The sequence below is a fragment of the Geotrypetes seraphini genome, chromosome 2, assembly GCF_902459505.1.
Source record: "Geotrypetes seraphini chromosome 2, aGeoSer1.1, whole genome shotgun sequence".
In the NCBI taxonomy this organism is placed as follows: domain Eukaryota; kingdom Metazoa; phylum Chordata; class Amphibia; order Gymnophiona; family Dermophiidae; genus Geotrypetes; species Geotrypetes seraphini.
Window position 1 is genome coordinate 413,302,027 of NC_047085.1, and position 14,469 is coordinate 413,316,495.

At 43.6% G+C, this 14,469-nt stretch overlaps 1 protein-coding gene across 2 annotated transcripts in view; it reads right to left on the minus strand.

Moving 5' to 3' along the window:
- Window positions 1-13,243, minus strand: part of UMAD1 (UBAP1-MVB12-associated (UMA) domain containing 1) — a 191,686-nt gene extending 178,443 nt beyond the window's left edge. Inside the window, exon 1 of one of the 2 annotated variants that reach the window (XM_033931025.1) lies at window positions 12,933-13,243. The gene's annotated coding sequence lies outside the window, so the exon portion shown is untranslated. Of the gene's footprint in view, window positions 1-9,510; window positions 9,931-12,932 lie in introns of those variants that run through there. The other variant, XM_033931024.1, reaches the window with a different exon arrangement.
- Between the last annotated feature and the right edge of the window lie 1,226 nt (window positions 13,244-14,469).

Here is a 14,469-nt window from a genome sequence, read left to right on the forward strand (position 1 = left end):
TTATTGATGGAAATAGGAGAGCTTAATATTGTATCTCTTTTTCAAGAAAAGAGCATTGATTTAGTTTTTTTGAGGTTTAATGCCAGTTTATTGACGTCAGAGAAGGAGCGGGACCGCGGCAGAGGAAGCAGCGCAGGGCTCAGAGAAGGGGCGGGACCGCCGGCAGAGGAAGCAGCAGGGCTCACTGGCATCGCGAACCCACGATAGGCTGCTTCTCCACCACAAATGGTGCGGGTGGGGGGCTGGGGGATGAATCGGACGTCAAGGGGGGGTGAGAGCGGTCCTTCAGGGTGGGGGGGGCCAGCGGTCCTTCGGGGTGGGGCATCAGGCTTTCAGGGCTGGGGGATGAATCGGGGGGAGGGGGAGGGGGAAGGGGGAAGCAGCAATGTAAAAAAAAAATTGTAAAACGCGCTCACGCATATAACGCGCATGGTTATGCTCAGTTTGTAAAATCGTGTATAACGCACACGTTATATGTGTGAAAATACGGTAGTTGTTGGGTAAAGAAGTCCGTAACTAAAGCTCCAAGTACCTGGCTGCTGAGTTAACAACACAGCAGGGAATCTGATAAGCAAGTCTTGTGTTGGTCCATAGGTATGCAATTAATAATAATTTTATTTTTTGTATACCGCCCAACCAGTAGTTCTGGGCAGTTAACATCAAGAGGACTAACATTTCAGTGAAAAAAATACAAAAATCAGTAAAATACAACAATAAAATCAGCGTACAAATCTTTCAAATAAATAGGTTTCATTGACTTTCTAAATAGATAATAAGACTGTATTTGAATAATCAAAGAACTCATCCATGAATTCATTTTTCCTGCTTGGAAAGCAAGTGTCTTTTCCAAAGAACTCTTGAAACAGCAAGCTTTTGGAGTGGGGTACATGCGTATGCAAGAATTTCTTGTATTTTTACTCGACATGTATAATTTGAATTGAGAGGATAGGTATGCTGGAGTTAAGTCAAACAACGCTTTAAAGTAAATGCAACCGAACTTAAAGATAATCTAGCCTCAAAAGGTAGCCAGTGAAGTTGTGAATAAAAAGGTCATACCTTTTTAAGCCAAAAATCAATCGTACTGCTGCGTTCTGTATTAGACACAGTCTGGTGAGTGTTTTCTTACATGACCCCAAATAGATGATATTACAATAATCTAGGGTGGATACAATGGTAGATTGTATTAATATCCTAAAGGAAGCTGAATCAAAAAACTTTTTGATAGTTCTAAGTTTCCACAAAGTTGCAAAACATTTTTTAATCATTTGATCAGTGTGAATCTCTAGGGATAAATAACGGTCTAGTGTTACACCCAAGATTTTAATTTTATTAGCTATTTCAAAGTTCTGGCCATTGAGTTGGATAGTGGTCTCTGTAAGTTTGTCGTTGGGACTAGCTAGAAAAATCCTTGTTTTTTCAGGATTGAGTTAGCATTTTTAGCACATGCAGCAGATTAGCGCACGCCAACTCCGCGCTACGCGGCTAGAACTAACGCCAGCTCAATGCTGGCATTAGCGTCTAATGTGCGGGGCATTGTAGCGTGCGCTATTCTACGCGTTAATGCCCTAACGCAGCTTAGAAAAAGGAGCCCCAAGTTTAAATTCCATCATCCATTGTTCTATTTTTGCCAGGTTGTTTGAGATAAAATTTTTCAGTTCAGTTGAAAAAGATTTCATCGGTGATATCGTCGGCATAAATATAGAAAATAAGATTCAAACTTTGTAATAGATTAGCCAAGGGAACAAGATAAATGTTAAACAATGTTGGCAATAATGGAGAACCCTGATGAACTTCACAGGAGTTAGTCCATAATGAAGAATATTTACCTGCACTATAAACTTGATAGGATCTATTTTGTAGGAAGCCCTTAAACCATTTCTGAACATTTTCCATGATTCCAATTGTGTTCAAGCAGCCCAACAGTATGTCGTGATCTACCAGATCAAAGGCACTGCTCAAGTCCAACTGAAGAATCAGGGGCACTGGTGCCTAAGCTATATAGGCCATTGAGATGGTTAATCAACGATGCCAATACAGTTTCTGTACTATAGCCCGAATGAAATCCAGATTGGAAATCATGTAAGATGTTAAATTTGTCTAAATATTTTACCAACTCCATGGAGTTTACTTTTGAAAAATCACACAGTCAGAAAGGAACACAAATAAAACTGCATCCAGAGTCTGCAGCTGCAAACTTGCCTTTATTAAAAATACAGTAGAATGAATTTCTGTCAGTCTGCCTCAGTATGGCTCTTTTTCCTCCCACAGGGAAATGTATACTGGGGAAAATTCAATAAATGGCACCCACATTTAAGCAATGCTCTGCATTGCTCCCGACACTCATAGCATTACTATGAGCTTCGGGAGCAGCTCAGAGCATTCAGTGCACCGGCCTATACTACAAAGCGCTACCGCGGTTTTGGAAAAAAAAAAAAAGGGGGGGGGGGGTAAGTGTCTGTAAAGGAAGCTCTGCAAGAAATGACCTTTACAGAACACTACCTAACTTTGGGCATGAGCATTTATGTCTGCCAAAGGCTGATGAAAAAGCACAGTTACTTACCGTAACACCCAGGGACAGCAGGCAGCTATTTTCACATATGGGTGACGTCATCGACGGAGCCCGGATGCGGACGCCTCACAAACAGACTTGCTTGAAGAAACTCAAAGTTTCGAGTCGCCCGCACCGCGCATGCGCAAGTGCCTTCCCGCCCAGCGCAGGGCGAGTCTCCTCAGTTCAGATAGCTAGCAGAGAAGCCAACCAGGGGAGGTGGGTGGGTTGTGAGAATAGCTGCCTTCTGTCCCTGGATAACACCTGTTACGGTAAGTAACTGTGCTTTATCCCAGGACAAGCAGGCAGGTATTCTCACATATGGGTGACCTCCAAGCTAACCAGAATGGGGTAGTGGGAGTGTTGGCAATTTAGGAGAATAAATTTTGTAATACTGTTTGGCCAAACTGTCCATCCCATCTGGAGAAAGTATCCAGACAATAGTGAGAAGTGAAGGTATGAACCGAGAACCAAGTAGCAGCTCTACAAATTTCCTCAATAGGTGTAGATCTGAGGAAAGTTACTGAAGCTGCCATTGCTCTGACTTTATGGGCCGTGACTTTACTGTGAAGGGGTAATCCAGCCTGGGCATAGCAGAATGAGATACAAGCCGCCATCTAGTTGGAGATGGTACGCTTAGAAATAGGATGGCCCAACTTATTTGGATCGAAGGAAACAAAAAGTTGAGGAGCAATTCTGTGTGGTTTGGTGAGTTCCAAGTAGAAGGCCAAAGCACGTTTACAGTCCAGAGTATGAAAAGCTGATTCTCCAGGATGAGAATGAGGCTTAGGAAAAAACACTGGAAGAACAATGGATTGGTTGAGATGAAATTCCGAAACCACATTAGGGAGGAATTTAGGATGATGGAACTTTGTCATGATGGAACACCATGAATGGTGGGTCAGCAACTAAAGCTTGCAGCTCACTGACTCGTCGAGCAGAAGAGTGCTATGAGAAACACCACTTTCCAAGTGAGATACTTCAGATGAGCCTTATCAATTGGTTCAACTTCATTAGTTGAGTATGGACAACATTGAGGTCCCAAACCACAGGAGGGAGTTTGAGAGGAGGTTTAACATTGAAAAGTCCTTTCATGAATTTGGAAACCACCGGATGAGCAGAGAGGGGTTTTCCTTCAATAGGCTGATGGAAAGCCACAATTGCATTGAGATGGACTCGGATAGATGTAGACTTGAGGCCAGAATTGGATAAGTGCAAAAGATAGTCCAAAACAGAAGATAAGGAAGGAATGCTGAGGCTCCTTGTGATGAGAAAAACACCATGTAGAAAATCTAGTCCATTTTTGGCGATAGCAATGTCTAGTGGTAAGCTTTCTAGAAGCCTCTAAAACATCTCTTACAGATTGAGAAAACTGAAGAGGGGTTATGTTGAGAGGTACCAAGCTGTCAGGTGTAGAGACTGCAGGTTGGAATGAAATAGAGATCCTTGACTCTGTGTAAGCAGAGAAGGAAAAACTGGTAGAAGGTATGGCTCCCTGTTGCTGAGTGGAAGTAGAAGGGTTACCAAGGTTGTCTCGGCCACCGAGAAGCGATTAGAATCTCGGTGGCATGGTCGTTCTTCAACTTGACCAGAGTCTTGAGAATGAGAGGGAATGGAGGGAATGCATAGAGGAAGAGATTGTTCCATTCCAGAAGAAAAGCATCTGCCCCGAGGCGATGAGGAGAGTAGCTACACAGGGGACAGCCCATGAGCTCTTAAAAATACCAACAGTCTGGCTAGCTAGGTGTTCCCAAGGGGCTGATCCTGCTAGCAGAGGCTTCTGCCGTGTGAGTCTCATCTTCTCCCAAGTAGAGGTTCCACCAAGTGGAAACCTCCGGGCATCGAGCCTCCAAAGAACACTGAGCAAAAATATCCAAAAATAATAAAACGGCAGAGCAGATCAAAAACACTTCCGAGCAACTTGCTTGAAGAAAACCTGGGGGTGTAGAAGCAGCTCCCTGGGAAGGAGATGGAATTGGAAAACGTGACTGATAGTCTTCTGCAAGCAACTTGCTGGTTCAGATACAAGACCCTAGCATTTAGGACCACTATGACACATTGCACTAGAAAATTTAAATTAAATCCAATTGTGTGCTAATAATTGCTTGTTAAGAAGTCAATCATCATTGTTAATTGGTTAATTCAACACACAAATTGGGTGTGTGCCAAACTCAAAGTTCGGACAAAGAAACAAAATCCAACAAGTCTGCAGTGAAGAAACGGTGAAACCAAAACAAAAGGAAAAACTGCAGAACACTGTACAAGATGCAGGCCATGTTTATTTCCATAAACAATCTGTTGCACACAAGACCACCTCAGGTAAAGGGACCCGACACGGCTCGTGTTTCGATCAACATGTCTTCATCAGGGGTCCCTAAGATGGTGGTATATATATATAATTCAAAGGATAATGTACAATTCTAGCTAATAGAGCAAGAAAATAAATCAAAAATCTATATCAGTATACTCAATGCTGCTTCTTCCATTCCTACTTAAAACTAGTACAGTATTTATCAATTTAAGGTGTAGGGAGGGGGGAATTTTATTATTATATGTTTTTATGATTATGGAATTATATGGGTGGGAGGGATGGGGAAGGGATCAAAATTTATGAAATGTACCAAATGTAAGTGATGTATTTATTGTGAATGTGAATGAATATATTTAACACTTATTGTAATTTTGAAAATGAATAAAGAATATTAAAAAAAACAAAAAACAAAAACTAGTACAGCCCGATTCAGGGAAAAAAATTTCAATTCGATTTGGCCTATTGAATCAATTTTTTTATTCAATTTGGGCGTTTTGTTGTTTGTTTGTTTTTTCAAAACGTCCTGGCGGGTTTATATTGTAGCCTTTCCTCCCACACCACCCCTTTGCCCTCCCCAACCCCACACTGGCACTGTGGTGTAAACAAAATAAACAAAAAAGATTTTTCCTCTCTCTGTTAGGTCCTAGCTCATGCTCGCTATATAACACCAGCTCTGGCAGGATACACATTTCATATCTGACATATTGTAATCAGAAAATAAAATTATTTTTTTATACCTTCCACTGCCATATCCAACATTTGTTTCTTTCCCACTATCTATCCTCTCTCTCCCCCCCCCCCCCAGCTTTGTGCCCTGGGTCAAACCTCTCTATTCTCCTCCATGCTGCATCTTTTACTTCCTCCCCCCAAAAATTGCAGTTACTCCAGAATCCTGCAGTTAGATTAATTTTTAGTCTATAAAGATATGAAAGTGTTGCATTAGCGTATAAAAAGCTTCATTGGTTTTCAGTTGAGAGGCGAATTAAGTTTAAATCAGCTTGAATAGTTCATTGTATATTACAGACTGACTCTTCAGATAATCTGATTTTGCTTTTTTCTCATTTGCATTATTCTTCCACCAGATTATATGGTACTTTATTACTACATTTTCCACAGATTAAAAGAGTACAGTATAAATGACAGCTCAACTCATCTTATGCTTATGCTGCCATTACAAATTGGAATAATTGACCTGTTTACATTAGGTCAGATATAAATTACTTAAGGTTTCTTAAAAATTTGAAAACTTTTTCATATGACTTGTTGTAATATTCATGTTATGATGATATTTTAATTATTGATTGTTTTTGTATTTTCCCAAAACCTTTACGGCCTCTTTGAATGTAAATCGCCATGAACCTTTTTGGGATAGTGTGATTAATAAATTATGGTTAGATTAAATAAGATTATCATGTGCAATATTTCTTTCTCTCTCCCCATGCAACATCTCTCCCTAGCCTCCACCCTATGCCCTATGTCCAACATTTCTCCCTCTCTCTTCTCCATGCATGTCTCCCTTCCCTCCACCATATGCAGGATTCCTCCCTCTCACCCCTTTCTACCTCTTTGTTTCATCTCTCCTTTCCTCTCCTCCACCCCAATTCTTCCTCTCTTCCCCCTTTTACGGCATCTTTCCTCCCCCTTCCATTCCCCTGTGCAGCAGCTTTCCATCCCTCCCCCAACCCCTTGTAAAGTAGTTTTCCATACCTCCCTCCCATTCCCCTGTGCAATAGCTTTCCATCCCTCCCTCCTATCCCCCTGTGCAGCAAACCCCACTGACCCTCTCACCTTGAGATGTCATACCTCCAGTCCTCGCAAAGAAGTAACAGCAGTGGTGGTGGTAGTCAGCCTTGAAGAAGCAGAACTGTGAACAGGCTGACTGCGGCATGCCCCGCCAGGGCTTCCCTCTGCCGCATCATCAGTGACATCACAGATAACACAGCAGAGGGAAGGTCCCAGTGGGGCAGGCTGTGAGCAACCCATTCAGAGTGCTGCCCCTGCTGGTCGGCCGCCATCGCTGCTGCTGTTTCAGGAGGCCCAGAGGTATGTCAGGACTCACTTGGGGGGGAGGTTCACTGAATCAGCGAGTCCGATTTTTGGGGACAATTAATTGGTTCGAATCGATTTACCAAATGAATCGGTGAATCAGGCAGCAGTACTTATAACTAACCCTAACCTAAGATCTATTGCCAGAGGACACTTTCTGCAATAAATCATTCTAGGTGAAATGGATCTAGGGATCCTTTTACTAAGGGGTGCTAATAGTTAGTGCATGTTAAATTCTAAGAAGCCCATAGCAATAAAATGGGAATATTTGCATTTAACATGCATTAATCATTAGCGCACGCTAAATCCATTAGCATAAATTATTAAAAGGCATCCATAATTAACACCTCCAAAACATTCTCTAAAATAAAATTTCTGTTATTTGCATAAAATTTGTATATGTATTGATTTCTACCGGTATACCAAGTTGTATGATTATTGTGTGTAACTATTTATTTTTTGTATTGTATTCTTTTTTGGCTCAAAAACCTAACCAAAGCAGTAAACATTTTCATAAATAAATAAGTAAAATAAACACACACACAACTTTATATGGGAACTTTCAGGTAAGCTATTTTATAAACACACTGTTATAGAGCTATCTTTTTTGACAATTTTATAAAATATTTCCCATAAAAATGTTTTATAAAATTTCCATATGGAAAATGGTCTTATAAATTACTGGTCTTTAAGCCCGTTACATTAACGGATGCTAGAATAGATGTGTCTGTCTGTCTTCCATTCTGTCTCTCTCTCTCCTTGGCCGCTGTCTGTCTTTCTTTCTGTCTGTCTCTCTCTCTTTGGCTACTGTCTGTCTGTCTTTCTGTGTCTCTCCTTCACCACTGTCTGTGTATCTTTCTGTCTCGCTCTCTCTCTCCTTAGCCGCTGTCTGTCTTTCTGTCTCCCTCTGTCGCTCCCTGTGTCTGTCTGTCTTTCTGTCTCTCCCTCTCTCCTTGGCTACAGTCTGTCTGCCTGTCTCTCTCTCTCCTTGGCCGCTGTCTGTCTTTCTGTGTGTCTTTCTGTCTCTCTCTCTCTTTCTCCTTGACCGCTGTCTGTCTCTCTCTCCTTGGCCGCTGTCTGTGTGTCTGTCTGTCTCTTTCTCTCTCTCTCCTTGGCCACTGTCTGTGTGTCTCTCTGTCTCTTTCTCTCTCTTTCCTTGGCTGCTGTCTGTCTTTCTGTCTCTCTCTCTCTCACTTTGGCCGCTGTCTGTGTGTCTGTCCTTCTGTTACTTTCTCTCTCTCTCCTTGGCCGCCATCTGTGTGTCTGTCTTTCTGTCTCTTTCCCCCACTCCCGTTCCCCGCCTGCGCCCTACTCCCCCAGCCCACCCCACCCCCTCTGCGGTAGCGCCACCAGTCTCCAACAAATCCTTATCCCGCCCAATGAACTGAAATTCACCCAGAGGGGAGAGTGGAGGCAGAGGAGAAGGACGTGCAACCAGGGAGCGGCAGTGCTTGTGGCCTTTCCTCCCCTAGCTCCGTAGCTCGGTCACCGCCACCTCCTTCTCTCCCCGATGTCAGCTCAGAACGTGCACACGTGCCACACATGCTCCCAACATTTCTCTGCTGACCACGGAGCTACGGACGCATGGAGCCACGAAGATTCAAGTGCGCATGAGTGCTAAGGGTATTATTATATAGGATATAACTGAATACACACTTAGGTCCAACTCTGTATTTTCCATGAAGAAACATGCAGTCTCAAGGGGAATGGTTTGGACAAAAGGGGAAGGGGGGGGGGGGTGTACAGAACAAATTTAAACTTTTGGAAAAGGTGTAAATTTGTGGGATATTACAAAGATACTAGACACCTATATTTTCTTTATAAAGCAGACATTTACAAAATTATATCCTTAGAGTCATATTCTATATATGGAGCCTAAAAAATTGGCGCCGATCAGTACGGCACATAGAAAGATTCTATAAAAGGCTCCCCCTATATAATCATGCTCAGCGGCCATACGTGGCATAACATTTAGGCACACCCATTTAGGTCAAGGAAAACCAGACCTAAATACCTACACCTAAGCTGTACATTCTAAAACAGTGTGCCTTTTAGAAGTTTCCATGCTCCACCACTGGCCATGTCCCTAGAAATGATGTGCACCACTTTATAGAATGCCTCTACAAATGTGCCAATTAATATCAATTATTAGATGTTAATTGCTAATTATTGGCACCAATTGGCTTGTTAAATAATTACGCACAACCCACCCCAATTTTACAAAACTGAATTAGCTGCTGCCACATGGCAAAAGACTCGAAAGCTCTTTAAATCTCTAAGGGCTTTGGGGCAATTGCCATTAGCGTGGCTTAGTAAACAGGGGGAGGGGGCGGTAAGTTGCAAGCACAACTTAAACTGCTTTGGGTGAATCTCTTTATGAAAAGGTGGTTAGTAAATCTAAAATAATAAAACTTAAGATGCTATAAATTAGAATTGGGGCCTTAGTGTACAAGAGAGGCTTGCCCAGTGCCTGGCCCATAAGCCTGGAAAACAGGAGTAAAGGGCAGTTTGGAGGGACCAGAAAAGTAGAACTTCAAGCATTCCCTGAACCTCCCCATGAATTTTCCTTTGCATTCATGAAAGAGGTATCAGCATGTTCCTATACCTGTTCAGACACCGCTGGGTTCACACACACTAAACGATGGACAGGTGTAGAAAGTATAGCTCAGCAGCAGCGATCACTCTGTATTTGTTCCGCAAATGAATGAAAGACGACAACCTTAAAGGCTGTCACAGCTCCGCACCTCCAATCCAGGGAGCTGAACAAGAGCAGCTCAGTGAGTGCTTCCGGCTGCTGAGAAATAGATCCCGCACTGACGCAATGCGCCTGCGCACCGTCCATTACTCGTCTATGTGGGAAATATTTCGCGCTTGCTGGAACTATATGCTAAGGGTGGTATAGGGTAGTAGACAGAAAAAAAAAGAGCAAACAGAATCACAGAGGCGTTCCTCCCAGAGACGAGGGTTAACAGTTCAGTAAGCATATGTTGGTAGAGGATTAATGAAGTTATGTGCTGTATTGTTGGGAAAATATAAGAAGAGAAATAAATCAGCTGCCTCCTATTTCATTAAAAACCGCCGCAGAAGAAGCGAGAATGACTAATGTCTATTATTCAGATAGCTAAAAAACCACCTTCGCACGCTAATGACAGGGAATGACGCCCTCTTGTAGGTGCATGTGACCTAAGTTGGCCTACAAGGGATGTGATGAGAAAGTGACGTCTGTAAAAGGGAAGTGCACAATGTGGTGCCTGGGTAGGTTTGTTATTGTGTTACTCGTATTTTTTGTGTGGAGGATCCCTTCGTGACAGGAAGATGGGCGATAAGCAATAAGCACTGAGTGCCTTAGCTTGAAACAGTACTGTAGTTATTATTATTTTGGACGGGCTTTATCAACCTTTATTTACTCTTGATATTTTTTTTTCCAAGCAACCTTTATTTACTCTTGATATTTTTCTTTCCAAGCTTTTGCAGGGAGTGATTGCCAGAACTGCAAATGACTGCAATTTTCTATAGTTTCGCCTTCCGTTCCGTAGTGAAGATGTCGCTGCTGTATTCAGGGTCACTTCCACCATAAGTGTCCCTGCTTCTACTCTGGAGCATTTGCTTAAGTGTTCCAGACCTTTAAATATGCAGATAAGAAAATACCAAAAAACGGAGAAAATAAGGACAAGACATATAGACGAGTAATCTAGAACATCAGATCTATTTATGGCCATTTAGGAGTGGAAGAGCAGCAAATTGAGAACCATGGAAGTCAGGATTCAAATCCCAGTGATGCACCTATTGATCTTAGGCAAATTATCTGTGCTCCATTGATTGCTTCAAGTACAGGCTTCCAATTGTAAGCCCTCTGAAGAAAGGGAAATCATAGTGTACCTGAATTTAACTTGCTTTGACCTAATTCTAAAAGGGCTAGAGCTAAAATCCTCATGGCTGTGTTGAGATTACTTAGCTCTCTCTAGTCTGGGATGAGTTTCTAGTTGCAGGCATTGTTCTGCCTTTGTTTCTAGACTTGATACACAAAATTCCATTCTGAGATTTCATTTGAAATTATGCTAATTACAAGGTACCAAATTTAAGGAATCCATCTTGTTCCATATAGTAGATAATGGCAGATACATATAAAAATGATAGTTCTCATCTGCCCTGCTGTTAAATAGGGTGTAACCATCTCCCTATATAGGTTATCCCCCTGACTTATTTAAGGTTATAACTGTAGCTCTGTGCATGTTACCCCTCCTGCTGTCATCTTAGAAGAGCAAAATAGTTATTTCACTGTTTTGAGTAGAAGCAGAGGGGCTGATTCTATAAATGGTGTCCCGACTATAGGTGGCAGTAGGCATCCTACCGCTGTCTAACCAGCCAATTGGGATGTAAGTTTAAAAAAAAACAACCCAAGGCAGACCGCCTACACTATAGGCATCATTTGCGGGTGCAGAGAGACACCTAGGGATACTTAAGTTCGCCCAAAGCTGGGTGTGGGCGTGTTTTTTTCTGGAAGTTGCCTTGGGCGAGCTTAAGCAGCCCTAGGTGTTTCTCCAGGGCTGCAATAGATGCCTGAAATGTAGGCCAGCAAATTGCTGACCTACATTTCAAACAGATGTGGCTGCTTAGTGGATTGCGGCAAGGGAATCCCCCACTGCGACCAGCTGAGCAACTGCAGGAGGGAACTGCCCCCCAGCAAAGTACGCCAGGCAGGAGGGATGCCCACTTCCTCCTGCCTCCGAATCCATTAACCACTCCTGAAGTATGCTGAGCAGGAGGTAAGCCCACTCCCTAATATATATACTGTATATATGTCTGTTATCTCTCTGTTTATGAATCTTTTGTAATGCAACTACTTTAAATTTAATAAATATTTGGAAAAAAAACCAACAACCCAAGATCATTGTTAAGTCCTGTCTGATAGGTGTCAAAATATTTTATCATTTTGATTTGAAAGGTCTTAATGTCCCTGGATTATCCACTCCCTCCTGTCGCCAGCCTCTGGCCCCCCCCCCCCCCCCCCCCCCCCCCCGACACCTAAGTCTACCCCGACAACCTCCACCCCACCCCGTACCTGTATGAAGAAAGTTTGGCCTTAGGGATTTTATTTATTTACTAGTCTTTAAGCCCGTTACATTAACGGGCGCTAGAGTAGATGTCTGTCTGTCTGGGTATTTTTTTTTCTTTGTCTTTCTCTCCTTGCACGATACCTGTCTGTCATTTTTTTCTGTCTGTGAATCTCCCTGTGTCCTTAGTACCCTCAGTGCCTCCTTCCTATGTCCTTAGTTCCCCTTCCTATGTCCATAGTGTCCCCAGTGCCCCTTTCTATGTCCTTAGTTCCCCCAGTGCCTCCTTCCTCCCCTCACCCCCCCTCCGAAGCCAGCCTGCCTGCCTGCCTCCCATCCCCCTTCCATTGAAACCCCCCCCGATGCCAGCCTGCCTGCCTCCCATCCCCCTGAGCAGCATGTTTCCATGGAAACCACCCCACCGCCCCGATGCCAGCCTGCCTGCCTTTGAAACCCCCCACCCCCTCCAATGCCAGCCTGCCTCCCATTCCCCTTCCATTGAACCCCCCCCCCCCGATGCCAGCCTGTCTGCCTGCCTGCCTCCCATCCCCCTGAGCAGCATGTTTCCATGGAAACCCCCCCCCCAATGCCAGCCTGCCTTCCATTGAAACCCCCTCCGTTGCCTGCATCCCCCTTCCATTGAACACCCCCCTCCCCATGCAAGTCTGCCTGCATGCCCGCAGCATGTTTCCATGAAACCCCCCACCCCCCCTCTGATGCAAACAACCGTGCTTTATTGTTCAGGTCAGTACTATAAACTACGATTTGTTTTAGCTCACAGCCTCTAGAGTATCAGGAGAACCACAAACACAGACTAAGATCTGGGCTTATGTGTTTTACAGGCAGTTTCTCTCAGTTCAAAACAAAACAGGCAGAGTTTTTATTGCAGACTCTGTCATTGGAGGAGAGGGATTGCAACTTTACACCATACATGCATAGCTGGGCTCAAAGAATACAGTTATTTTGCTTTTACCTCTCTTGCTCTGTGAAATCAACGTATCTTCCAGTTTTCTACGTTTCTGCACAAACAAAGCAGAACCTTCCTCCCTTAAAAACGAAACCCTCCCGCTAATTCTTTTCCATTCCTCTGGCAACTCCCTGCATCAATCCCCCAGGCGTCCTTCAATCAGGAAGTAACACCCCATTGGTCCTGGGGCAGGAAGCAAATTTGCATCAAAATTGCAGCCTGCTCTCCTTTCCTCGCAGGTTCAAATTTAGATAACTTTGTTGGCAAGATAATTTCACAAAGTTTTGCTGGATTTATACTGAGCTTTTCCTGCTCATCGTGAGAGGTCTATGATTCTCTCTGTTAGTTTTCCAATTCTTCAAAGCCAGCTTCAGTTCACATTAACCCTATTGCTACTAAAAATGAATTAAACCCACATTGGGAATTGCAGAGGACTGATGAAGAATTTGAACTTTTACCTACATTTTTTAAATGCTAGTAAAAGGAGCAAGCAAATTTGTAGAAGACCCGAAGCGCTAAGAGGAGCGGCAGTAGGAGGGAGGAGTCGCTGGTGCATGCGCTGTGAGGACTGACACAGAAGCACACCTCACGCCACCAGGACTCACGATCGTTCAACAGCGCATGCACGCTCTAGGGTTTTATTATTATAGATTTATTTAATTTGATTTCTATCCTGTCCTCCAGGGAGCTCAGAACGGGTTACAACCAACATTCATAGTATGTTACATTGGACAATACAATACAATACAGTAGCATAATGACAAGGCTGAATAGTACAGTAACTTAAGGACAGCTCACACTCTCTGGCCGGCACTCCAAAACAGCGGGCCTTCCCCTCCCCAGTTTATTCTGGGATGTGCCGGGGAGGGATCTAAGGCTCTGATTGCCTCAGATGCCTAAGGTCCCTCCCATAGAAATGGCTTTAGGTTCCTGGGCCAATCCGAGTTTTAGGCCACATCCAGTGCATCCCAGAATGCACTGGGAAGGAAGCCTAAGACTCTGATTAACACAGGTGCCTCCTATGGGAAGGGGCTTAGGCATCTGAGGCAATCAGAGCCTTAGATCCCTCCCCGGTGCATACCAGAATGAGCTGGGAAGGGGAAGGCCTGCCATTTTGGAGTCGTGGGAGTAGCCTTAGGCATCTGAGGCAATCGGAGCCTTAGGCCCCTCCCCGGTGCATCCCAGAATGCACCGAGAACTTCCCGCCCTTTTGGAGTGGTAAGGGTGTGAGCATCCATCCACCTGGACTTTCTTCGTACAGGTATAGAGGTGGGGGAGGTTGTTGGGGTAGACAGGTGTGCCAGGGGGATACCAGGGGGGTGGCGGTGCCGTGGCAGGAAGGAGTGGGCAATCCAGGGACATTAAAACCTTTGAAATCAAAATGATAAAATATTTTGACACCCACCAGACAGGACTTAACAACGATCTTGGGTTTCTCTTTTTTTTTTTTTCAAATGTTTATTAAATTTAAAGTAGTTGCATTACAAATGATTCATGAACAAAGAGATAACAGACACACATATATCCTCTATAATAAAACCCT